A 25490-nucleotide genomic window follows, 5' to 3' on the forward strand; every position below is an offset into this window, starting at 1 on the left:
ATAAATGGGTGCTGTGCATGTATGAGGAAGCTGCCTGTGGTGTTGTATGTGTGTGGAGGCTGCTTGTGGGCAGTTGTATGCATGTAGAGGCTTCAGTTTTTGGTGTATTATGTGTTCCTAAATGATGTAGTGGATGTGTATGCACATGTATAAGAACTGTAGAGATTGTGTGTATTTAGGGGCTGTAAGATGTGTATTTTTGTTTGTCAGTAGGGGCAGCATTTTGTGTGTGCAATTGTATTATTATTATTTTATTTTTTATATAGCGCCATCAGACTCCATAGCGCTGTACAATGGGTGGACTAACAGACATGTAATTGGAACCAGACAACTGAACGTACAGGAACAGAGAGGTGGAGGGCCCTGCTCAATGATCTTACATTCTAGAGGGAGTGGGGTATAGTGACACAAAGGGTAAAAGTAGAGGTACGAAGTAGGTTGTTAGAAAGTATTAATCGTATATATGTGTATCTAGGGGCTGAAGTAGGTGTATATCAAAGGACTGCAGTTTGTGTATATGTACAGGGGTTGCATTGCATTTGTGTGTATCTAGAAGCAGTAGGGTGTGTATAGTAAGTGTAGGGGTATTGTGTGTGTGTGTGTGTGTGTGTGTGTGTATATGAGTCCAGTGTGTGCATATGGGCTATGTGTAAAATAATGTAGTGCAGTGTGTATAGGGAGTGTAGTGTTTATGTTTGAGGATATAGTGGGTATACCATTTTATAGGGGTATATTATATGAATGTATAGGTGGTATATTGTGTGTATGTAATGGGTGTAGTATGTGTAAACAGGTGCCATGCATGTGTATGAAGGGTGTAGTGTGTATGTGTGTGTATGTTATATACTGTGTTTATAGGGGTATATTGTGCATGTGTTTATAGGGTTATATTGTGTGTGTATAGGGCAAATGTGGTATAGTGTATGTGTACAGCAGTAAAGTGAGTGCGTGTACATAGAGGTTATGGGGTGCAGTGTGTGTTTTGGTAGCATAGTTATTTACATAGTGGGATTTACATAGTTACATAGCTGAAAAGAGACTTGCATCCATCAAGTTCAGCCATTCTCACCAATGTTTTTGCTGTTGATCCAAAAGAAGGCAAAAAGCCTAGTCCGTAGAGCTTCCAATTTTGCAAAAAACTAGGAAAAAATTCCTTCTTGACCCCAAAATAGCAGTCAGATGTCTCCTTGGATCAAGCAGCTATTACCCCACTAATTAGAAATTATATGCCTGTATGTTATGTTTTTGCAAGTATTTATCCAATTTCAGTTTAAGCTCTGATAAAACCACCTCTTCAGGCAGAGAATTCCATATCCTTATTACTCATACAGTAAAAAAACCTTATCTTTGCCTTCGATGAAATCTCCTTTCTTCCAGCCTAAATGTGTGACCTCGTGTCCTATGTATAGCCCTGTTTATGCATAGATTTCCAGATAATGGTTTGTTCAGGCTCCATATTGTGTGTGTATAGGCAGTGAATAGGATAATAAAAAATAATGAAACATTAACATAATTATAAATTATAAAGTAGAGGTATAATTTACTGCAGTACCAACAAAATAAATAAAGCAGAAATTCCTATCATGCTGCATTCACCACCTACTGTAGCTCAAAGCAGGGAATAATTTATAGCACAAGAAATTAAAAAATCACGTCAGCTCAACAGATTGCTATGTGGACAATGAATTCTACAGATGTTTTATTGAAGGACCACATGTAAAAACAGGAAACATTTTTGATAGAAACTAGCAGGGCTTGTGGGAAATTTACCACAATACAAAATACTTAGGCCTCGATTTAATGTTGGACAAACTTTCTAATGATTAAATATTTTTGAATACACTTTTAAAATATTTTTTTCAGCATACGAAAATATAAAAAAATATATAAATTTATTTTAAAAAAATAGATAAATATATATAAAAAATCTAAATATTACAAAATAGTTTTCATATTAAATAATTTTCAAGCTTATCCAAAAATATTAAATAATTTGGAAAGCTTGTGCAACAATATTAAACTGAGGCCAAAAATGGTTTTGAAGCCGACATTTACTTCATCATAATTGCTTCTTTTTGTTCTTGGGTTTTTTATTTTCTTTGAATATATTTCAAGAAATAATATTTTAGTCTGGTCTTCCTATACCCTTGAGATAAATGTTTCTCAAACAAGTGGGTTTTGACATCACTTTGAATATGTCTGATGTTCATCATGAAACACAAAACATTATTTTAAAAATATTGCTTTGAATTCAGTTTGGTGAATACTTGGCTTGTGTATTTATCAGCTACGTTTAAAAAATATATATATGCATTCATCCCTAATAAAAAGTAAACTATAACAGAAAAATTCTATGAGGTTTAGAACAGTAGAATTTTTCCATTATTGAAGATGTAAGATTTAGAAAATAGTGAAATGTTCTTACTATTGAAGCCGTCACAAGTAAGACCCTTAAATTTTGTTTAATAATATATATTTTCTGCCTGTAACTATATTTGTGTCATATAGTAAATCATTATGGAAATGGAACTGTACAAAGTTTCAAAAACTATAAAAAAAAAAATCAGCATGCAAATTATACAGATAAATATATAGTCTAAAAGCTTTAAAATGCATACAGCTGTTGTTGGTATTGGATATTGACACTTTTTATGTGTGTTAAGTACTTTTTGGCTCATAACAATAGCACATATTTCTATAAAATATTTACTGAATTAGCTTGGAAGTATGCAAGTTAACTATAAATATACTACAACATAGATGAAAAAGGTAAGCCTCCAGTCATTAACATATACCTCACTTGATGCTTTGTCAGTGTTAAATCCTGCATGTAAACATGGATAGTAGGAGTAGTTCGATAATAGGTGGGTACTGCCATTAGCCACCCTGTACAATATTGTAAGCATTTCTTTACATACAGTATATCAATTGCATACGCATTCACAATCCATCCTCTGATTTTCTTTAAGGAATGAAATAAATCAATGTACTTGTTAGATTATCTTCCTCCCTTAATTATACATGGTTCCCTTAGCAGTGGGATTCCTCAGGTAAGCATATTTGTAATTTGATAGATTGAGTAATGACTGATTTTAATGATAATGTACCTTTCATGAAGAAACCTGAATTCATATGTCACATGACACTAATGAGAGTTTCCCTATTATAATATCCTACTGCTCATTTTTTTCACTCAGGTACAGTTATGATCATGATAGTTATTAATAGCAGAAAACTTTGTCCACAGCACACATGGATCTCTTAAAAAATGGTATTGTTTTCTGTTTCTGTTTTTGTGTACTGCATTACAGTAGATGGTGTCAATAACATCCTCCACATTTGCGATCAGTGTGATGAGATCTTTAGAGCTAATTAATCTTTTGGTTTCCATAAATAGCTCAATCTTAATGGCTGCCACATATCCTGTGATTCATTGTGGACATAGAGATTTTATTCAACTGTTCATAGACATCTGAAATGGATAAATTGCTAATCTTAGAACTGGTCATAATATTTTGTACATCAAAGTGCTTTCTGATTACCACTTGGAAAAGAAAACAATTAGTATTTTAGAAGAAAATGCACATTTACTTAATTCTTTGTTTTGAGATCACAGATATTGGATGATATATTCATAAATCATGTGGAGAATTGTTTCTCCTTATACCTAATTTTTATTGTTTTTATTTCCAACGGTAATACTGAATGTTAAGTCTTGCTAACAACAACAGGCTGTATTCCCAAGAGTGTTATCAATGTGAACAGCATACAAAATGGCGGCAAGCATCAGTTTAAATGCAAAATAAATACTATATTGTCAAAATAAGAACTTAAAATGTATTACTTATTTAGTATCTGAATTTATAAATAATCTGTTTATAACAGCACTTCAGATTCTTTCATGACACACATTATACTTATTAAAATCAATCAGAAAGTAGATTGAAAGTCAGGTAAGTGGTGATTTAGTGTGTAGTTTTCTATGTTAAGCAATTCTTGAAAACCTGTTCCACTCATAAATCAAAACTAAAATTAGTACATGAAATGTATAGTCCAGCACAAATCTTACATTAGAGGGACTCTAATTTACTGGGTGCCACGGCCTATCTAAAACAGCAGATGCTTTGTCGCAGAAATACTACCCATTTGCTGTTGTCACATAATATTGAAGAATTATTAAAGGAGCACTCCACACCCATAGAGCACTTCAGCTTGCTGAATAGCTATATGGATGTAGAGTATCCCTTTAATATCCCAGTTTATAAAAGTGCCAATTTTATTGTGAAATTAGCACTTTTATATATGAAAATAGAAACTCCTCCCCAGCTGTCAATCACACAGCTGGGGAGATTCACTTCCTACTTCCGTTAGCTCCACAGAGCTAACGGAAGTAGCAGGCACGTTTTAATAGAGCATACCTGCCTTTCAATATTGACTGCAAGAACTGCCCGGGTGACAGGCAGAAGGGAAATCACTCCTCTCCTGCCTGTCAGTTCTTGCAAGGTCTGTCCTGTCTCCCATCCTTGTGTCAGAGCCCCCCCTCACCTGCCTGCTAACCTATAGTTACCAATCTGTGGGTAGAGGACATTTAGTTTCCTCTACTCAGACTGAAAGGAAGTGTTCTCAGTTCCTATCAATCCAGGTAGAAAAAACTAAAGATCCTCTACCCACAGATCGGCAATTAAAGGTCAGCAGGCAGGGGAGGAGAAAGAGCCTCTGACACAGGGAGGGAGGAGGGAGGCTCTGACACAGGGAGGGAGGAGGGAGGCTCTGACACAGGGAGGGAGGAGGGAGGCTCTGACATGGGGAGGGAAGAGGGAGGCTCTGACATGGGGAGGGAGGATGTAGGCTCTGACACAGGGAGGGGAGGGGAAGGAGGCTCTGATACAGGGAGGGCAGGGAGGAGGGAGGCTCTGCCACAGGGATGAGAGGGGAGGGAGGCTCTGACACAAGGAGAGGGAGGAGGGAGGCTCTGACATGGGGAGGGGAGAGAAGCTTTAAAAAAGGTAGAGGAGGGAGCAGGGAGGGGAGGGAGGTTTTGACCCAGGTAGGGGACTGAGGCTTTGACACAGGGAGGGTAGCAGAGGCTTTGACACAGGGAGGGGAGGGGGGTGAAGACACATGGTGGGATTAGGGAAGGAGAGAGACACCTTAAATAGAATGGAACAGAGGCTTCTCTATGAGACGCTTCTGATAGGACAATTCTCTATGAAGTGACTGAAAGTCACTTCCTGTGAAAAAGGGGAAGGCTTACAAAGGCTGGAGTCAAAGAACTGCAGCTTTTTCACGCTGTTTTAAACTATACTCCAAATGAATACATATACAAAAAAATACATGCATTTATTCATTGGGGTATTTCTAATAAACCGTGTTTTTTTTTTCAGTTTTTTTTTTTCAAGTGTGGAGTAGTCCTTTAATGTTGGGTTTGTACTGGACTTTTTAATGCTGGAGGAAACAGAGTACAAGAGTACATCCAAAACAGTATGACAGATAGAAACGTGCTCATTAAAGTGTGTGAATTATCAGTGGACCGAGCAAATGTACACTATAGGGATACAAATATGTGTGCAAAACAGAAACAGAAACAAAGACTTTCCACTGATCCCTTGTAGTGAGGCTGCGAATGCAAAAGTCAAGAGAGAATATAACAACAACAACAACAACAACAACAAAATCCTTCCATATTTCAGAATGTTACTTTAGTGAATTGTTCAATAAACCTAGTTGCAGATCGTGCTAGTGGAGGCTTAGGGTTTCCTATTCAGCCCTGTAATTGAAGTAAAACATAAACATAGAAAACACCAGCACTTAACAAGAACAAGGTACAAAAGAAAGTACCGTTATATTACATTCCTTTTAATAACCTATCATTTTTCTGTGAGTAAAGAAACCCCCAGACATTATTTGGATATTTCAATACATGCATTGTAATATGAAATGAATCTATTGAATATAAATAACCCTAATTTTAAGAGGATAACTGATTGAATATTACTGAAAAAATGAAGGTAACTGGAATCTAAAAAATGCAGTAGTACTCCCTCAATTTAATTAAATTCCAGTCTGTGGATCCAGATGGCTTTGCGTGATAAATTTGCTTTTGGTACATACAGGGACATAAAAAAAAACAACGGGGAAAAGAACACTAAAGATGTATATTATTTAGACAAAATAATGAAAAATCATAAATCACTGAAGCAGAAATGTTAAATTTAAAGTATTTAATTATGTCTTGAATCTGCCATGGAGTTTCCCAGGCCCTGCTAGAACCCATAATTAGATTTTGTGAACTCCTGGAAATTGCTTCTGTGGGTGCTCATAGTGATTATGTAAATTTCTAAAGATTATATGGGAAGTTAGTAAACCCTTTAACTTATTTATAAAATAATCTCTTTAACTCTAGCAACTGCTGATGATGGTTTTAATATTATTTTTACATATATTTATTTGTCATATAGGTTTAGAAATGAAATCTACATTTGGTTGCTTTGTATTCTTAGGTAATGTGATATTTATGAAGAGGAAATGTAGAATAAAAAGGTTGCAGTTGCAGACCCTTTTTTACTTTTTAACTTGTTGAGCCTTTTGAAATCCCTGCATTAAAGAGACTTCAGCTTGTTGAAGTGCGTTAAGGGCTTACTAGCTGTCCCCTCTGTCTTATTTAAATTTCAAGATTTCTAAAAATATTACAAAACTCCTTATTGTCCTGCCTCATTTAAATTGAATGAGTGTTCATAGCGGAAGTGAACGCTTCTCATAAGAAAACAGTTCAAAAATGATCAATATTAATCATCAGCTTCTGATATTGGCAGCCAATTAAAAAAATGTGTTGATTATGTGATATTAAAAAACAGAACAGCGATGACAATATATACATTTCTTTAGTATACAAAATATACAATTCTTTATTGTGATTGGTTGTATATTTATATAGTACAGAATTTCCAGTAGTACATATTTTTGCACTACAGGTGAATGGCATTTTTACAGAAATATAAAATCTATCCACTTTTCTACCAGGCTATCTGTAATTTAAAATGAAATCATCAGCACCAAAAGAGACTTGCTAGTGGACAGCCAAGGTTCTCCATAGCTATACATGTCAAAGCAAGCCACACAGTTTGCTGCTTTAAATGCCATTACTCTAACAATGTAAAACAACAGTCCAATACAAAGCAAACAAGAGGTAGGAACAGCGCTAAACAACTAAATAAAAAGAATATATAGGAGGCAGCAGACCTGAAATAGGGGACTCCCTCTAAACCTTAAAGGAATAACTTAACCAGTAAACAAAAGAACAGGTATCACCAAAATTAGACAGTAAATGCAGAAAACAAATACGAAATCAAAAAAGTCTTTGGACACACAGTAACAGAAAGTCTATGATAAAGTCCAAAGAAATACCAGTAGATAAGATACAATCTTAAGATAGGAGGTAGACCGTCTTCAAATGTTCTTAAAATACTTGGGGGGCAATTCCGTTCAGTAGCAGCATATGGGAAAACATAAAACAGTGACCAATAGTGCAATTTGATTGAAAAAAAAATGGAGTGAGATCCACTTGAAAAAGCCCCAAAAAGGCAAAACACGTTGTGGTTTTATATTGTCTTATTTTTAATAAAGTATTTTTGGCTACCTTACCGTTTGTTGAAAGCCATATATTTTTTAGCTTTATATTAACATTTTTATTTATTACCTGGCATCCTACCTCTCTACTGAACCAACAAAAGAATCCTTGGTAGGGATTATGCCATCCATGCCTAACTCAAAGAGCCATTAGTCTACCAAGAGTAAGTACATTTCTTTTCTTCTGCTTGTATACCTACCTCAATAGTGTATACCTACCTCAATAGAGCATACTCTTTATGCTTCATCATATCATCCTCCTGGTGCCAATTACTAGAAAATATCCTGCAAGTGGGGATACAATACCCCTGCATGCTTTTTTCCCCAGGGCTGGTTATATATAGCTCTACATGTGAGTTGGCATTTTTATATTTTAGTAGCACTCACTCCATTATATATCAAATTTCACTATTGGTCTCTTTGTTTTATGTTTTCCCATATGCTGCTACTGAACAGAATTGTCCCCCAAGCATTTTAAGAATATTTGAAAACGGATTACCTCCTATTTTAGGATTGTATCTTATTTACTGGTATTTCTTTGGACTTTATCATAGGCTTTCTATAAGAGACCTTTTTGATTTTGTATTTTTCTGCATTTACTGTCTAATTTTGGCGATACCTGTTCTTTTTTTTACTTGTTCAATACAGTTATGTGTCAAGCATTCAGCATGAATTAAAAGTCTATTTTGTACAGCAAAGAAAGAAGGATATGACAGCAAAAAAAGGAGATGTATGGAACTTATGATAATAATAGTTCAATTGGAACATAGTTCTTTCTTATGTCAAATGATTATTGCCAGAAATATAACCTATTGCAAAAGTACTAATAGCTGTCTTTATTTGTATATATCCCCAAGCTGTTCCTTTTTAGATCACCATACCGTAATCATGACCAATGCACAGAACTAAAAAAGGTTTGAGTAATCAAAGCACCAGAACCAATACAGAACACTGTAATAACAGACCACTTTCGTGAGGTTTGACACAAACAGAGTCTCCCTGGCATCAGAAGCATGGGTCTCACTCACATTAGCAGTAATTCCTTCCAATGCCTATTTGGACAGCATTCTTTAGCTGGGTGTATCATTATTATTATCTTATGAGTAACTAAGATTGGGGGAAAATACAAAGATATTTCACTAGCATACTTAAATTTGCTCCTTTATTTGACTGTAAATGGGCTTGAAATGGCAGTCCACTCTTTACTCCTTCCACGCAATAAGCAAGCTTGAATTAGTAATTGATGCCTTCTAACAGGAGGAGAGAGGTCTCAATGTTAAACAAATAAGAATATGAATTTTTTGCATGGTGTTATTTCTCGCAATCCCTTGCATAATACAATAATTTAGTGTAACTGTACTAATGTGCTGCAAATGTCATCAGATTTCGTACTAATAACCACAGCAAGATATTTGACTGTTATTATTTAATACATTTATTGTCACTGTATGAGTAGAAACTAGCATATACATTTACATGTCTATGCTAGTTTTTCACTGCCTGTCTAAAAATATAAGAAAAGTTATACCGTTCCATTCCTTAAACAATTTACCCCTCCAATATTTTAATACAAAATGATCAAATTATAAAATTAAAAATGTGTAATGTACAGAATGACCAAATTCAGTCATATATTACACATATCTAAAGTCATACATTTTCTAAACTGTTATACTCCTACTTATTCATTTAAGACTTATATTGCAATTCCTAGAGGAGTTTCAGAGTAGTGTAGATTGGATTAGCCGTATTAGTCCACTAGACAAGATGCCAAAATACAAGAGCATTGCAGTATGCAACGATACCTTTTTGTATTGCTTAAGATCTGAGAAAGAAACTCTCGAAAGCTTGTCTTTTAAATAAAATACAATAAATACAATAAAAAAGGTATCATTGCATACTGCAATACTCTGGTATTTTGGCACTTTGGAAAAATATATATATATCATATACCAACCATATGATATATGTGAGAGGCCTGTTTTCTGTTTGTGTGCAATTTCTTGATTGTCTGTTGTTTTGCTCTTCATCTTGCATTTCCTACACTACTATCAGAAATAACAAACTACCGTATTTACTCGAATCTAATGCGCACATTTTTTAGAAAATAAAATTACAAAATTTGAATGCGAATTAGATTCGATGGTGCATTACATTTGGGGCAAAATTCTAAATTTGCCAGCGAATTTAATTCTGACGAATTTAATTCCAGCAAATTTACACAGATGAATTAAAACTGGTGAATTAAAAGTGGTGAATTGAAACAGGCAAATTTAAACAGGCAAATTAAAACTGGCAAATTGAAATTGGTGAATTAAAAGTGGTGAATTGAAACAGGCAAATTCATTCTGGCGAATTCACACAGGAAAATGTTGTTCCTGAAAGAAAGCTTAAGAAAGAATAGACATGTAAGAATAGACATGTAACACTAAAATTGAAATGCCATCAATGTTACTATGGTATGTGGCAAAAAAAACACAACATTTTCATTGTAGCACAATGTTGTATAATAGTATCTTCTTATATAAATGTGCATTACATTCACCAGCAAAAAAAAATTTCAGCTTCCAGGTTTCAAAAATTGAGGCGTTTATTAGTTTCGGTAGATCATTAGATTCGAATACGGGTATTTTTGCACAATTTCCCAATGACTGTAAAATAAATTTAAAAAAAAAATAACGCTATCATTCCCTCTAAACTATTCATATAATTCATTAAACTCTGAATTATACTGAATTAAATTCCAGAACTAAAACTAAAGAAGGGTGATTTTAGACACCTCTCCAACTCTGTTATAGTCGCAGTTCTGCTATTTTAATTTGGTGTTTTCAGTCTTTAGTGAATAGCCGTGAAAGTGTGCAGGCATATACTAGTTTTCTCCCTGTAGAGGAACAGTCTCTTCTAAACTTTCAAATTCATTACTTTCCTTACTGCAATTTGTCCAAATTTGGGCCAATCAAGTGATTGTCCAAACTCCCGAACACCGAGCTGAAGTATAGCTGAATCATGACCAAATAAAATGTACAATGGGCTAGCATGTTTATTTTGATTGTGATTTGATTTTATTCACAGATCAAGTGAAAAGTCATCAATAGAGGGATAAAAAGGGGAAGAGTGGAAAAAAAAGAAAAATATATGAGATGTATTTAATTCCTTCACTACCAAGAGCTTGTAAAAAATATTAATAAAAAATAAACACACAGAGAATCCAAGTAGTTTGGATGTCCTGGATAGTAATGATTAAATGTACTTTCTGGCTAAGTATGTATAGATAGCACATTATGTAATGGAAACAAAAAAAGAAAAAAATTTGGTTGGACATAAAAGGTTTTACAAATAATGTAACGTTAATGAATTTACATATAGGAAAACTGTTTTGTAAATAAATACAATTTCTTCATATGTAATATATTGGTGTTATTTTTGTTAAATAAATCATGACACTGTGTATTATGTCATGTTTTGCTGTTCATCTGAGGTTGTATTTACCTAATTTTAAGACCTGCTAAGGAACAGTTGATTGTTATTATATCCTGGTATGTAAAAACAGAGAATGCAAATAGTGTGTAGTTTTTTTTCCCCCCATGACTCCCATAAGTCCTGAAGAGAGAGGATTCAGAATGTGTGATTAGCGAAAGAGAGCAGATGAGAGCTCAGCGGATTATAAGATGGGATGATAGACCTGAAAGATGGAAGGAAGAGTTTGACACAGGGTATGTATATTCCTAAAATCCTGAAAGTGTCCCTCTGGCAACAGAAACAAGACATTTGGGGTATGACTGTTATAATGCTTTCTATTCTGTAATCAGGCCCATCATAATTGTCAGCACCAGACTTGCACAACCTTCCTAAACACTTCCTCTAAAGAGAGATCTAATATTTAAACTTCATTTATTGCACAGTCTGTTTACATTATAATTTCTTATCTCTTGCTCTCTGTGATTAAAGTTCAATTTACAGAGAAGGAGATACAAACATCTAGAATATGTTAACATCCGTTTGAAAATGAAACTATATTTTTTATGCAGGCTATGTGAGTCAGGGACAGATGGACAGAAACTCAACCCCTAAATGACAGAAAATTGAACAGTGAGACTGCAGAGGCATGATCTATACACCAAAACTGCTTCATTAAGCTAACATTTGATCTTTATAGTATACCTTTAATCCAGCCCTAATGCTATATTCCATCATGATGATACTCTCAAGGATGTGTGTTCATACCTTCCAATTTTGGGCCGGCAGGAATTGGACCGGGAGAGGGACTCTCTGAAGCTGTGTCACCAGTAAAACAAATAGTGTCAAATTGGTGACAATTCTAAATTGGAGGAACTACACAGAAAGTAGTTGGGTCCACCCACTGAAAGGGAATATGAGCCTGGCATCACAGACAACATTCCAGACAGCTTTCATACATAAGGGACTTTGCAGAGAGCAGCAAACATCACAAACACGTCTACTGATGTGCTCTCACAGTTCCTTGGTGTCCCTGAATGTGCTACACCAGGGAACTAAAGGCGGATGGTAGGACTGGACACTGAAATTGGGACTTTCCTGCTAAAAGTGGGAACTCGGGAGTCATGCGTTCTTAAAGAGGACATGTAATTTCCCTGGAAGTAACATATCTTTGTTACCTCAACTCAGTAAATGGTGCTGTGCTGGACTTCCAGGTTGTAGCCTCTACATGTGCTTGCATCTTACATACACCACTGCAGGGGTTAAACTGATTTGCATGCCATGCTCAACATGTTTTTTTCTTTCTTTTTAATAGCTTTATTTAGTTTATTGATTTTGCAGAAAAACTCACTTGCAACAGTTCTGTTTTAATGCCCAGGTGGAAAAGACAAGCTACAAAGTAGAACACCAGTCCTTCACTGATAGGGATGGGTGAAATTATCTTACAAAAACAGATACAAGGATGTAACGGATCACCTGGCACCCCGACTTGGTACCTCCGTTAATGGATGCTCCTAGTGCTTCCTGAGGACTCCAAGCACTCTGGCAGACACCACAATCACCGAATCCGAGAAACCTTTAAATTCTCCCAAGCATATGAATGCTGTAGACCATTGAATAGGAACCATATGAATAGGCTTGTACTCCTAGCAGTCAACTGGAACAGCATGCAATAAATCCTTCCCCCCAATAATGAGACAACACATCACTTTGAGGGTAAAACAGGAACTCTGGACTGGCTCATCCAGCCTGGCTTTTATTTCCAACTCACACATACAGGCCACACCCAGGGGGAGGCATAAAAGAACCAATGACATAGATGTTACCTCCCACACATCCCCTCCCCTTAGTGTGACACATAATCCCATTATGCATACAGTGTAAAATATACTTTTACACAACTTTCATAACTTTAAAACCATACATCACATTCACATAAAAATACATATCCACAATCAATCCATTCAGGGGAACAACATATTAAAAAATGGCATGAATCCGACCAGGGGTTCAAAAGTTACTAAAAGTATCTTTTGTCCCTCCTGGCTGGCAGAAAAACATCCCCACAATGCACCCTGGTTTCCTCCCTTCTGCCCTGGAGTTAATTGGAGAAGTAATCCAATTATCCAGGACTAGAGGCAGACTCCATTAACCACATGGTTGCAAAACGGCATAAAACACTTTAAAATACATAAAGTCACATTTACACATAACACACAGACATTTCACCTATCCCCAGATAGCTGGGATCTGCGCGCACAAAACTACCGAATAGCGCGCAGATCCTACTCACACAGTACAATTGCCATGGAGCTAAAGTCTTTCCCATAGTCTTTCATTATATGAATAGGCTCCATGGTATGGCTATCTGGGGTATCACATTCCCATAAAGTCTGGTCCATAGTCCAAAGGCAAGAGGCGGGCAAGCAGCCCCCTCCAAGGACACGTGGCGAGGTCGGTTTCGCCACAAAGGACATTAGCACTCAAACCTACATTTTCAGTTTAAGAGAAAATACAGTAGAGATGTCTCCTGCCAGGGCCAGGGTAAGGACATTTTCTGCCCATTCACTCCATCTACTCATACAGACTGACACGCTGACCCAAGCAGACTGACTCACACACACAATGACCCATACCGACACACACATACACACACACTGACCCGTGCAGACGCACACATACAGGCATACAAACTGACCCATGCAGACACACACTGATCCATACAGACACAGACAGATGCCTACTGACACACACTGACCCATACAGACACAGACAGATCCATACAGACACATACTAACCCATACCGACACACACTAACCCACACAGACACAGACGGATCCATACAGACAGAGACAGATCCATACAGACACACACTGACCCATACAGACACACAATGACCCATACAGACACACACTGACCCATACAGATACACAATGACCCGTACAGACACACACTGACCCATACAGACACACAATGACCCAGAGAGACACACACTGACCCAGACAGACATACACTGACCCAGAGACACACAGTGACCCAGACAAACATACACAATGACCTAGACAGACACATAATGACCCAGACAGACACACACTGACTCAGACAGACACACACTGACCCATACAGACACACAATGACCCAGAGAGACACACACTGACCCAGACAGACACACACTGACCCAGAGACACACACTGACCCAGACAAACACACACAATGACCCAGACAGACACACAATGACCCAAACAGACTCACATACTCTGAAACACATACATTAACCCTCTTCATTTTACATATCAGTGCTGTTCATGTGTTCTAGGCATCTTCAGTGCGCCTAGTTGCCTGGCGGCAGATCATTCTCCCTGTCAGCCCCATTGCTATGCTCCCACCCATTTCTCCTCACTTACAGGCAAGGGGCGGGAACAAGCTAATAATGCGCTCTTATGCGCTCTATAAATAATGAATACAGATTGAATTGCAGCGGCCAAACTACCGGCACCCCCCCTTAAGCGGCGCCCTAGGTGGCCGCCTAATAAGACTATAGTCAGACTGCAAGTCAGTTTTCTAGACCAGACACAGTGAATTGTTACAAAATGTGTGACATCATAAACGCATGGAAGTAATGCAAATGGTTGTGCAGAAAATATCATTGTCGGGATTCACTTAGAAATTAAACCATTTGACTAATTGATGCTACCATTGTCTGCTAAGGTATGCATTCGTGGGACTTCATGCAAGCAGTCTGCCCATTCATAGCTCTGATAGTCACTCATGTTAAAATTCTTCAGATAATTGTAACTGTACCAAACATTTCAATATTCTACATGACACGGTTTCTTAAACATTAGAATACATGAAATACTTATTTAGACATTCATATCATATTCAAGTCATGAGCAAACCTAAGAAATTAATAATGAAATTACAACTTATAAATAACCTTTGTAAATTCAGAAATATAACTATATATATTGATCTCAATTTTATATATGTATATATATATATAGATCAATATATATCTATGCAAAAAACAATGTCTCTAACTCGATTTATAAAATATGTATTTTAAGTAATTCTCTTCACATTTATAACCATGTGTTAGCCCTGTCATTGCCAGGCAAAAGCAAAGCAGTGGATACACAATTTATGTCACACAATGTATTAATATTTTATTTTTGTTTTGCATTAGGAGTACTTAGTACTAAACTCTGTATTTGCTGTACTTTTTGTGACACACTTGTATGTAATATTCTTACCTCCTCTGCTCTCCTCTGCAAATCTCTCAGGACTGTCAATTACTGTTCTTGGAAGCTGCTATTGTACCAATTGAGCGGTAAAGAGATCCACAAATTGTATGAGCAATTAAGGTCTGACAAAATATTATAAAATAATATCGTCACTCCGCACAAGCAAGATTTTCTGAAATGCAAAATGAAAATGAGATTTATCACTTGAATTTTACATTAGCATTCAATCTAATTACATTAACGTCAAGGGTCTGTATGTCATCTCTCCATTGTAATGAATTCTGACACACACAAAGGACATCAACCATAGGGGCATGAACTCACTGGGTAGAATTTCAAAGCATCATAATCACTATAAACCGTGATATATATAGTGTGGTCTACTAAAATGAAGTTTTGTGGCCACCCTATATATGTGATATGGACATCATTTTAAAATTCCACCAAAAAGCTCTAAAAGTAACTCTTGCATTGACTACATAAAACAATTGTCTAAATAATTAACTCTCTCGATAACATAATAGTCCTGCCTTGTTATATTTACGGTATTTGTTTTCAAGAACAAGTGCTAATGGGAAAGTAACTGAAAGGAATTAGGAAAATGAGATAATTTATAATGGTTGTATAGATGCTATGATGGGCTTTTATGTCATTATAAATAATGGCTATACAGATAATGCATATTCTATTTGATTCAGTTTTAATATATTAGCAGCAAGGCCAACATGGGTCCCTTGGAACACCTACAGCCAATATTAAAATGGGGACTCACCCAGTCTCTTTGGCACACTCAATGGAGTTTAGTTATTCAGCATCAAACTGTTGTGGTTTGAAAACCAAATTGCAAAATTCAGGATAAAATAGCCAGGATGAGACTATCATTTTTGACAACATTTTTAATTTGTTTTTCCAAATGACTACAGTTAACTGAATCAAGTACATTGTGTTTGCACGAATGGGTTTATTAATGTAATTATCAATTACTTTTTAAGATCGGATACCTAATTTGACTGAAATAACAGTATATGCCAATTAATTCATCTCAGTCAACAGGTTCAAGAAAAAAAAAAAAAAGACAATTCAGACATTAGTACATTACTTAACTGTTTTCATTTTCATTGTGATTTGACTTGTTTGTCCATCAAACTGAATGTACACAATTTTTTTTTTTTTTGCTTTCAAAGACCAGTTCAAAATTGAAAACTGACCATTTTTGCTTTAGATATAAGAATTGTTAACCTGTCTTTTACCTGTACATTTGAGAAACAGAAACTAGTTGCCTTATGTAAAATGAACTACCTTACCTTACAAGTAACATAAATAGTTAAACTACTCAAAGATATACACGAGGCACACGTTTTAATGTGAACACTTTATACAGCATGTTAAAGGTGTCACAAACACCTAAGTCTGACTTAATTTTAATTTTCTTATAGTTTCATTAAAATAAGCCTTCCTAATTAAAGCTTCTGCTTTCTGAAGGAATGGTTGATTAAATTAGAAACAGCATCCTATATTAGTTTCCTGATTGCCAACAAAATCTCAGAGAAACAGATGCACTGTGTTAGGCTAATCTGATTAAATCCTGGTAACATTCAACATCAATTTCTTTGTATAACATGCACATGTTGCATCTGTATTAAGATTAAACCTTTACTGTATAAACAAATTGTGTTACTCATTTTGATCAGCATTTTATGTTTTACTATACAAATATTTGATTCAAGTTTGTAATTATAACTAAGCAAAAAGCAATAAAACTCTAAGAACAAGTAGGATCAAATCACACACACACACGCACACACACACACACATACACCAGCTCAGTGGGCTAATGCACCATCAGTAGAATCTGTTCAACCCTCGCAGGGGTAATATCCTGGCAGGCTTGATAAAATGTAGATAAAATGAGTGCCATTAAATTGTGTAATAGTAACCCCTGGATGTTGGGTTAGAGTAATCTGAATGTACCTTTCCTTTATATTATGTCATATAGTTCTTTGTATGCTAATATCCTTAGTCCCCTCATTTTTCATGCACAAGCAAGCGGACATTTAAAGTTACCAACTTTTTTTGCGTTTGTTTTGTTTTAAAAATATTTATTTAATAAGTTCTTACTCTGTCTGCTGGTTTTAACACATCCCTCATCTTCACCCTTACAGACTTCAGATGAATTCCACTGTCTTTCTACACTATCTACCACATTTATGCTTCTATTTCCCCCCACACACCTTGTTTAAACCCCCCTTCAACCATCTAGCCATCTTCTCCCGGCAAAGCAGACCCTCTTTCATTCAGATGCAATCCACATAGAAGCTGCAATCCAGATAAAATCATCTGAGTTGAGTATTCAGTCTGTGCTGGACAAATATAGGAGGGTTTTGCAATGGCTGCAGATAGCAGGTCTGCAGCTTTTGCAATCTTTTTTACATATACCTTCAAAGAAAACATGCAGAAAAAAATAAATATTCCTGTGTGTTTTATTGGAGTATGTCTTCTAAGTTATTTAACCCCTTAAGGACCAAACTTCTGGAATAAAATGGAATCATGACATGTCACACACGTCATGTGTCCTTAAGGGGTTAAATAAATAATGCATTTTCAGTGGAGTATTGCGTTACAGATTTAGTTTCAGAGTGATGAAATTGTTTTTTTTTTAATTAATACATCTTTAACCCCTTAAGGACACATGACATGTCTGACACGTCATAATTCCATTTTATTCCAGAAGTTTGGTCCTTAAGGGGTTAAAAAAAAAAAAGTTACTCCGACAGCAAAGCATTATTAAACAAGAAGCCAATAACCTATATATTATTTAATAAATGCTACTCTCTATGCTTTTTCCCAATGCAGCCTTGCAACATGTGTTTTTCTTAAGTGTTTCTTATTAAATTGATGATATGGTAAGACCCTAGTCTATTGAGCTGCTGAGACTGCCATTTACAATGATGAATGCTATAAATGTCACAGAGTATAAAAAGAATTGTGAGTGATTTTAGATCAGCTTGATTATTAACACAGCTATCAAAACGTATCAGGTCATTACAGCACAGCGTCAAGGCTTGCAATTAGAATTGTATGGATCTCTCTAGCAAGTAGCTCATATACTGTAATAAAATGTAATCAGAAAACTGTTTACAATAAACTTTTTACCTGAAATGGTACATTTATTTTTTTAAGTACTTCCCAAAAAGGAGGAAAGCCCGAGTTGATTTTATTAAGAAAAGAATCTTGAATTCTCAGATATTGCAAATTGCAGTACAGTTCTCTGAGTTATCTCATCAGCTAATAGTCTACTTAAAATGTCACATTATCTGCCCATTGAAATTATAGAGTATTTTATGTACACGATTATAATCATACCTCATCTTGGTTTTGCTTTAGTCTCTTGGCTTTGCAATTACCAGTGCTGCAAGTGGAAGCTTATTTGTTTGGATAGCAAGAGTATTAGTTCTGCAAATTCTGCTTTGGTCAAGTTGATCCACAAATAAACAGCACAGGTTATTTTAGATGTAGGACTATTATTATTAGTATTCTTAATATAGGGCCAACACATTCCACAGTGCTCTACAATGGGATTGATCATTATGCAAAAGGATTGTGTATTATTCAGTAAAGAGTATTTCTCCAGCCCTTAACTAAAGGCTGAGATAACCAATCACTTTGTTAGCATGTCACATTGATTGGATGACTGAGGTAACCTCCAGATTATATTCCGTTGCACTATATCTGAGGCATTCAGCAATACCTCAAACACCCCATGCTGCTTTTTGGCAGGAGGCATATGATGGCCCCAGGCTTAGATTGGATGCCTCAGACTACCGTAAGGTACCTACTGCTGAATTGCCGATGCAGTGAAGAGTTATCATTGAGATCTGCGGCTGAGGAAAACATTAAATGCATAATGCACAGGGTCATTTGATGTCACAAAGGCAATTATGGTTGTGATTTTACCTGTCTAGCAGCAACCTCTAAGGGATAAACATGTAATATTAATTAGCTTTGTTATACAATATTAACAAGAACTCTTGTGCTTGTCGTCTGATGCCACTGGTTCAACAAATTAAGCAAAGGAAATATAACAAGTCTAAGACTATCACTCTTTTTATATCTTCAGTGTGAATATATTGGTGAGAAAATGGCAATATTTCATCCAACGTCTTTCATTATTTTCATTCTGTTAAATTGGTTTGTGGGCATGTTGACCACCCATATGAGTTTCAATGTTATTGTTTCTAGCTCCTTGACGGAACCAAATTTGTGTCCAAAGTATTGATGGTATGCCAGATAATGGCAGGCAAAGCAAATAACAATCAAGAAAGATACATTTAGATTGCTCTGGTTTCCAAGTACGTCCTGGGGATGTGACTTTTGCCCAACATCCAGGAGATGTTACTATTGCCCAATTCAATGGTGCTCAAATGTGCTGGGCTCTCTACGACTTTCCCTATTCCTCATTTAAAATCTGCCTTGCTGTTTTCTTACAATAAATCAATGACCAGGATGTATATACTCAACTATACTTTTATTGCATAAATACAAATGCACAATTTTCATTACTTGCAACCTTCCTGCAAATCCTTCATATAGAAAAAAATGGAAGATAGGTTAGCGCTAATAATATAATAAATAGGCAGCAACCTTACAGAGGGTGACCCTCTAACCCTCTGAAGTGAGAATGTACAGGAAAAGGAGAAAAAAGGCTGCGCCAAGATAAAAAAAAATAAAAATGGAATAAAATATATAAAATATAATAAGATTAGTCCCAATATATAGAAAAAATAAATAAAAAAAATATAATAAAATGTCTGTTTCACACGTTCCACTGGTAGAGTATTCTCTCTTTCTTTGATACTTCAAATCCTCCCGTGATATGGAAAACACAAAGGGAAAAGGACCAATCGTGCAGAGTGTATAAGATACGTGGCAATAAATAATAAGATGTAATACACTCACATTTACATGAGCTATAACCAGCTCAGGAGTAACAGGTGTTCAGCAGTATAATCCCTGCTTGTAGGATATAACAAATTATTTTCCACTTTGGGTCTGGTGCTGTCCAATTCTCAGGAGAAGGGAAAAAATAGGAACAATAGATAGTGCTCTCTGATGATAAAATGTGGTATAAATAAAAATAAAAGGAAATATACTCACACATTGAAGTGCAGATCACACTGCACTTGAGATATAGCGTGGGTGGTATAATCCCCACCTCCGGATATATAAAATGCCAGGAAAGGATATAATACAAATGTTATATGTGTAAAAATAATAAAAATAATATGAATTGCACAGGAGTATAGCCAAACGTAATTTATTATTTAAAATACACAATAAAATTCATTAACGCGTTTCACCACTGGGGTTTTATCAATGTTATTCCATTTTGATAAAACCCCAGTGGTGAAACGCGTTAATGGATTTTATTGTGTATTTTAAATAATAAATTAAGTTTGGCTATACTCCTGTGCCATTCATATTATTTTTATTATTTTTACACATATAACATTTTTATTATCTCCTTTCCTGGCATTTTATATATCCTGAGGTGGGGATTATACCGCCCACGCTATATCTCAAGTGCAGTGTGATCTGCACTTCAATTTGTGAGTATATTTCCTTTTCTTTTTATTTATACCACATTTTATCATCAGAGAGCACTATCTGTTGTTCCTATTTTTTCCCTTCTCCTGAGAATTGGACAGCACCAGACCCAAAGTGGAAAATAATTTGTTATATCCTACAAGCAGGGATTATACTGCTGAACACCTGTTACTCCTGAGCTTGTTATAGCTCATGTAAATGTGAGTGTATTACATCTTATTATTTATTGCCACGTATCTTATACACTCTGAACGATTGGTCCTTTTCCCTTTGTGTTTTCCATTTCACGGGAGGATTTGAAGTATCAAAGAAAGAGAGAATACTCTACCAGTGGAACGTGTGAAACAGACATTTTATTATATATTTTTTTTTTTATATATTGGGACTAATCTTATTATATTTTATATATTTTATTCCATTTTTATTTTGTTTTATCTTGGCGCTGCCTTTTTTCTCCTTTTCCTGTAAATCCTTCATATAGTTTGACACTTTATTTTAAAGTCTAAAAATACTGTAGTTACTGTAAAAGGAAAACAGATGGTATCTGTGCTATGTTTGGTTAAATCTTTACAGCAGCACTGAATCTAATCAGTTTTCCACTGTGTATATAATACATTTGACAGCTCTGCAATTAATGAAATCTAACATGTCATTATCACACTTCAAAATCCACAGTCATTTTAACAGCTGTTTTGGTAATGGACAAAGCACTCCATATATTGTCATCTCTAGCTTGTGGTTATGGTTTGCTGAGGAGAAATATGCTATTTCCACCACAATATTTGCACAATTACATCATCATTCAATTCATTGAACAGAGCAGACACAACAAAAATATAGAGTCTATTGACTTGGCGGTTTTTCAGTTCTCAAATGTCCTGGACTTCTGTCTATGTGCATTCCTCTAATTCATTTTGTAGTGATTAACATTAAAAAAGGTAGACTTTATGGCACAGACACACAGATTACCAGAGACCTCTGGGTCAACACGTTTTGTATTTGTAGAACAGAAGAATTGTGGTTCTGAGTCTGTAAGATGGAATTGATTTTTATTTCAGTATTTAAACCTACTAGTATATATTAAGGTAAAACATTTTGTTGGCAGTGTAATTGTTCAAAATCACTGTTTTTTAGAAATAATATTGAGTTTTCTAACTTAATAATTAAATATTCCAATACTTTGTGTATGGCAATAGTGTTATTAATCACAAGCAGTGTCATAGTTACATAGTTACATAGCTAAAAAGAGACCTGTGTCCATCAAGTTCAGCCTTCCTCACATATGTTTATGCTGTTGATCCAAAAGAACGAAAAAAACCTAGTCTGAAGCGCTTCTAATTTTGCAACAAACTAGGAAAAAAATTCCTTCTTGACCCCAAAATGGCAGTCAGATATCTCCTTGGATCAAGCAGCTTTTACCCCACTAATTAGAAATTATATCCCTGTATGTATTGTTTTTGGAAGTATTATCCAATTTTTGTGTAATTTACTTTATTATTAATTTTAGAACTAGTAATAATTCAAACAGTGCTTTTATATAGAACCAATAATGTCAACTCGTAAGATTTCCCCAAAATAATTCTTCATAAATAGCAATTTATACCACTAATCTCACAGACGAAGCTCTTGAGGGAGCAGCTTCAAAAAGACAAAATATAGGGCTTTATGCATTCAAGGAGCCACTAGGATTAAATCTGAGTTTTCACTCAGCCCTGCCTGTAGCATAGCTTACGTCCATAAACACAGTTTTATCATGGTAATACTTTATGTGCATGTATCGACCCCATTCTTACCATACACTGAGAAACAACTAAGCCACAGTTTTCAGAATCTTGAAGTACACATCTTACAATACACTGTGTATCAAGTTCTGTCAATACTTAATACTTACATATTACATACTTAACCCCTTAACGACGAGTGACGGACAAGGTCCGACACTCAGGGGAATGCATTAATGACGAGTGACGGACCTCGTCCGTCACGCGTTAAAATTAACCCCCGATCGCCGCAGTGGTTAACGCTGTTGCTGGGTCCCTCTGAGTCAGGGGCAGACCAGCAGCAGCAAATCCGGATATCCCAGCCCATGTGATCGCTGTGACAGCCAGGATCGGTGCTACATTGTGTCCCTGCGTTATTGCAAAGTTATACTTAAGTATAAAATTCCTTTCCCTGTAGTTAAAAAAAAAAAAAAAATAACCCTTTCCCTGCTGCTTGATCACTGCTAGCAGTGATCAATATACAGGTCACAGTACTTTACTGTGATCTATTTTTTTTTTTTACTTTCAAGGGTTAAATTTTATGTTTTTTGTAACCCTAAGGGGTTAAATTTTATTATTTGATTTTATTAATTTGTGATTTAGTTATTTTGGTGGGTGGAATTTATTGGGAATCAGGGAATAAAAAAATATATATATATTTAGTTAGAGTTTTGTTAGCTGTGTTAGCTGTATTAATAATGTTTAGAAAGTGTAGTGCAGAGGAGGCTTATGCCCTGTTAGCAGCCGACTCAGAGGCGACTGACACTGCCTCAGAGAGTGGCGCAGGGAGTGACGCAGGGGACGCAGGGGACAGGGACTATGTGCCAGATACTGCAGGACCATCAGGGGAAATTGACGATTCCCCTAATGCTGAACATGGCGCAGATGACTGGGTACCCCCTAATAACTTTTCCCCAGACATCCCAGTGTTTACAGCCAATCCTAGCATACAGGCGGACCTGTCTGCCTGTAGTGCGCTGGATGTTATGCAGCTGTTCTTTGGGGATGAGATTTTTGGGGAGATAGTCACCCAGGCTAATCTCTATGTGGAGCAATATCTGGCACGCAATCCAGACTCTCTTATCTCCAGGAAAGAGAGATGGAACCCAACCAGTGTGCCAGAATTGAAACAATTCTGGGCACTGGCCATGTTAATGGAGCTAATTAAAAAGCCCACAATTAGGCTGTATTGGTCCAAACATCCTATTTGCAATACCCCCATTTTTGCCGAGACAATGACGAGGGAACGATATGAAGACATACTACGATTTATGCACTTTAGTGATAATAACAAGTGCCTCCCAAAAGGTGATCCGCAGTATGATCTTCTTTATAAAATACGCCATTTAATTGCCCACTTTAACAGTAAATTTGCCACTATATATACCCCCAATAAAAACATTTCCATTGACGAGTCCCTCATGAAGTTTAAGGGAAGACTGGGGTTTAGACAATATATCCCATCCAAATGATCCCGATATGGGATCAAATTTTATAAGCTGTGTGAGTGAAGAAGGTGTATACGTAGCCACTGCAACTGAGTTCTTAGCCTAATTGCTGGGCGTGGCAAGGCTTTATAAGCCTTCCCCCGCCCTGCAGAGCTCAGTCTGCGCGGAGCCCTCCATGGGTGAACATGGATTTATATTTTTTTCCGCTCGATTTTTTTTTTTTTTTATTGCGTCGGTTATTATGTTTTTTTTTATTTGGCCTTTTTGGGGGCTGAAGAAAGAAGATTTTAGAAGAAAGAAAACATCGAATGGTAAGTTTTGTTTTTTTTACAGGTTTTTAGTTAAAGGTCCCCCCTCATTATTTTTAGGGTGAGGGGGGGTAGGTAGGGAGATATTTTTTTTTGGGGGGGGGGAGGAGTGACTAGGCTCCCCCCCTTTGTATTTAGGGCCCCCACCCACCGCTCAGGGGTGGGGGCCAGGGGGGACAATAGGTCCCCCCCTTATTGTTATTTTTAGGGCCCCACCCACCGCTCAGGGGCCGGGGGTAAGGAGAGTAGATCTCCTCGCCCCCCCTTCAACCACTATTGTGGCCAGAAAGAGTCCCTGTGGGTTTTAAAATTCGTCTGCCTATTGAGGTCTATGGCGGAACATTTGCGGAGGTTCGCGTTCTCGGTCCGCGAACCGAAAATGTTATGTTCGCGACATCACTATTCGTGGCAGAGACGAATGTAAACGGGTGCCAGTCTGCATACGGCAATATAATCGGCATATGGGGGGCGTTGACCTGTCCGATCAACTGATGCAGCCTTATTTTTTTTCATGAGAAAGACCAGGGCATGGTATAAAAAAGTGGGCATATACCTGATGCAGATGGCAATCCACAATGCCTTTGTCATTTTTAAAAAGGCAAATGCTGGTCTGAAAAGCACTTTTCTGTCATTCCAGTTTGAGCTCATTTCTGGGCTGCTAGAATGCCACACAAGAAGACCATCAGTGGAGCCTAGCAGAAGAATGGAGGCAGGTCACTTCTGCTTTAAGATTCCACCAACCCCTAAAAAACAAAACCCCCAGAAAAGGTGCAGGGTGTGTTACAAGATGGGCGTAAGAGTTGAGACCAGCTATTACTGCCCTGATTGCCCCTCTCAGCCCGGCCTATGTATTGGCCACTGTTTTAAAACTGTTCACACCCAGGCCGAATAAGTAGACCAGTTTTGGGGTCTGATTTTTAGTCATCTGTCTGATTGGTTACCGAATCTTGGCTTTGTCTACCGTTTATCCTGTCTTCTCTGATCCTTGACCTCAGCTTGTCCTATCGTTATTCCGTTTCTCTTTACTCCTTTGACCTCGGCTTG

At 36.5% G+C, this 25490-nt stretch overlaps 1 protein-coding gene across 2 annotated transcripts in view; it reads right to left on the reverse strand.

The window, feature by feature from the left end:
- The window catches only part of LOC134608777 (poly(rC)-binding protein 3-like), a 1002469-nt gene that overhangs the window by 805392 nt on the left and 171587 nt on the right, over positions 1-25490 (reverse strand). For both annotated transcript variants that reach the window (XM_063451876.1, XM_063451872.1), the window contains exon 2: positions 15336-15498. The gene's annotated coding sequence lies outside the window, so the exon portion shown is untranslated. The remainder of the gene's footprint in view (positions 1-15335; positions 15499-25490) is intronic.

Source organism: Pelobates fuscus, chromosome 4, assembly GCF_036172605.1.
Source record: "Pelobates fuscus isolate aPelFus1 chromosome 4, aPelFus1.pri, whole genome shotgun sequence".
Classification (NCBI taxonomy): domain Eukaryota; kingdom Metazoa; phylum Chordata; class Amphibia; order Anura; family Pelobatidae; genus Pelobates; species Pelobates fuscus.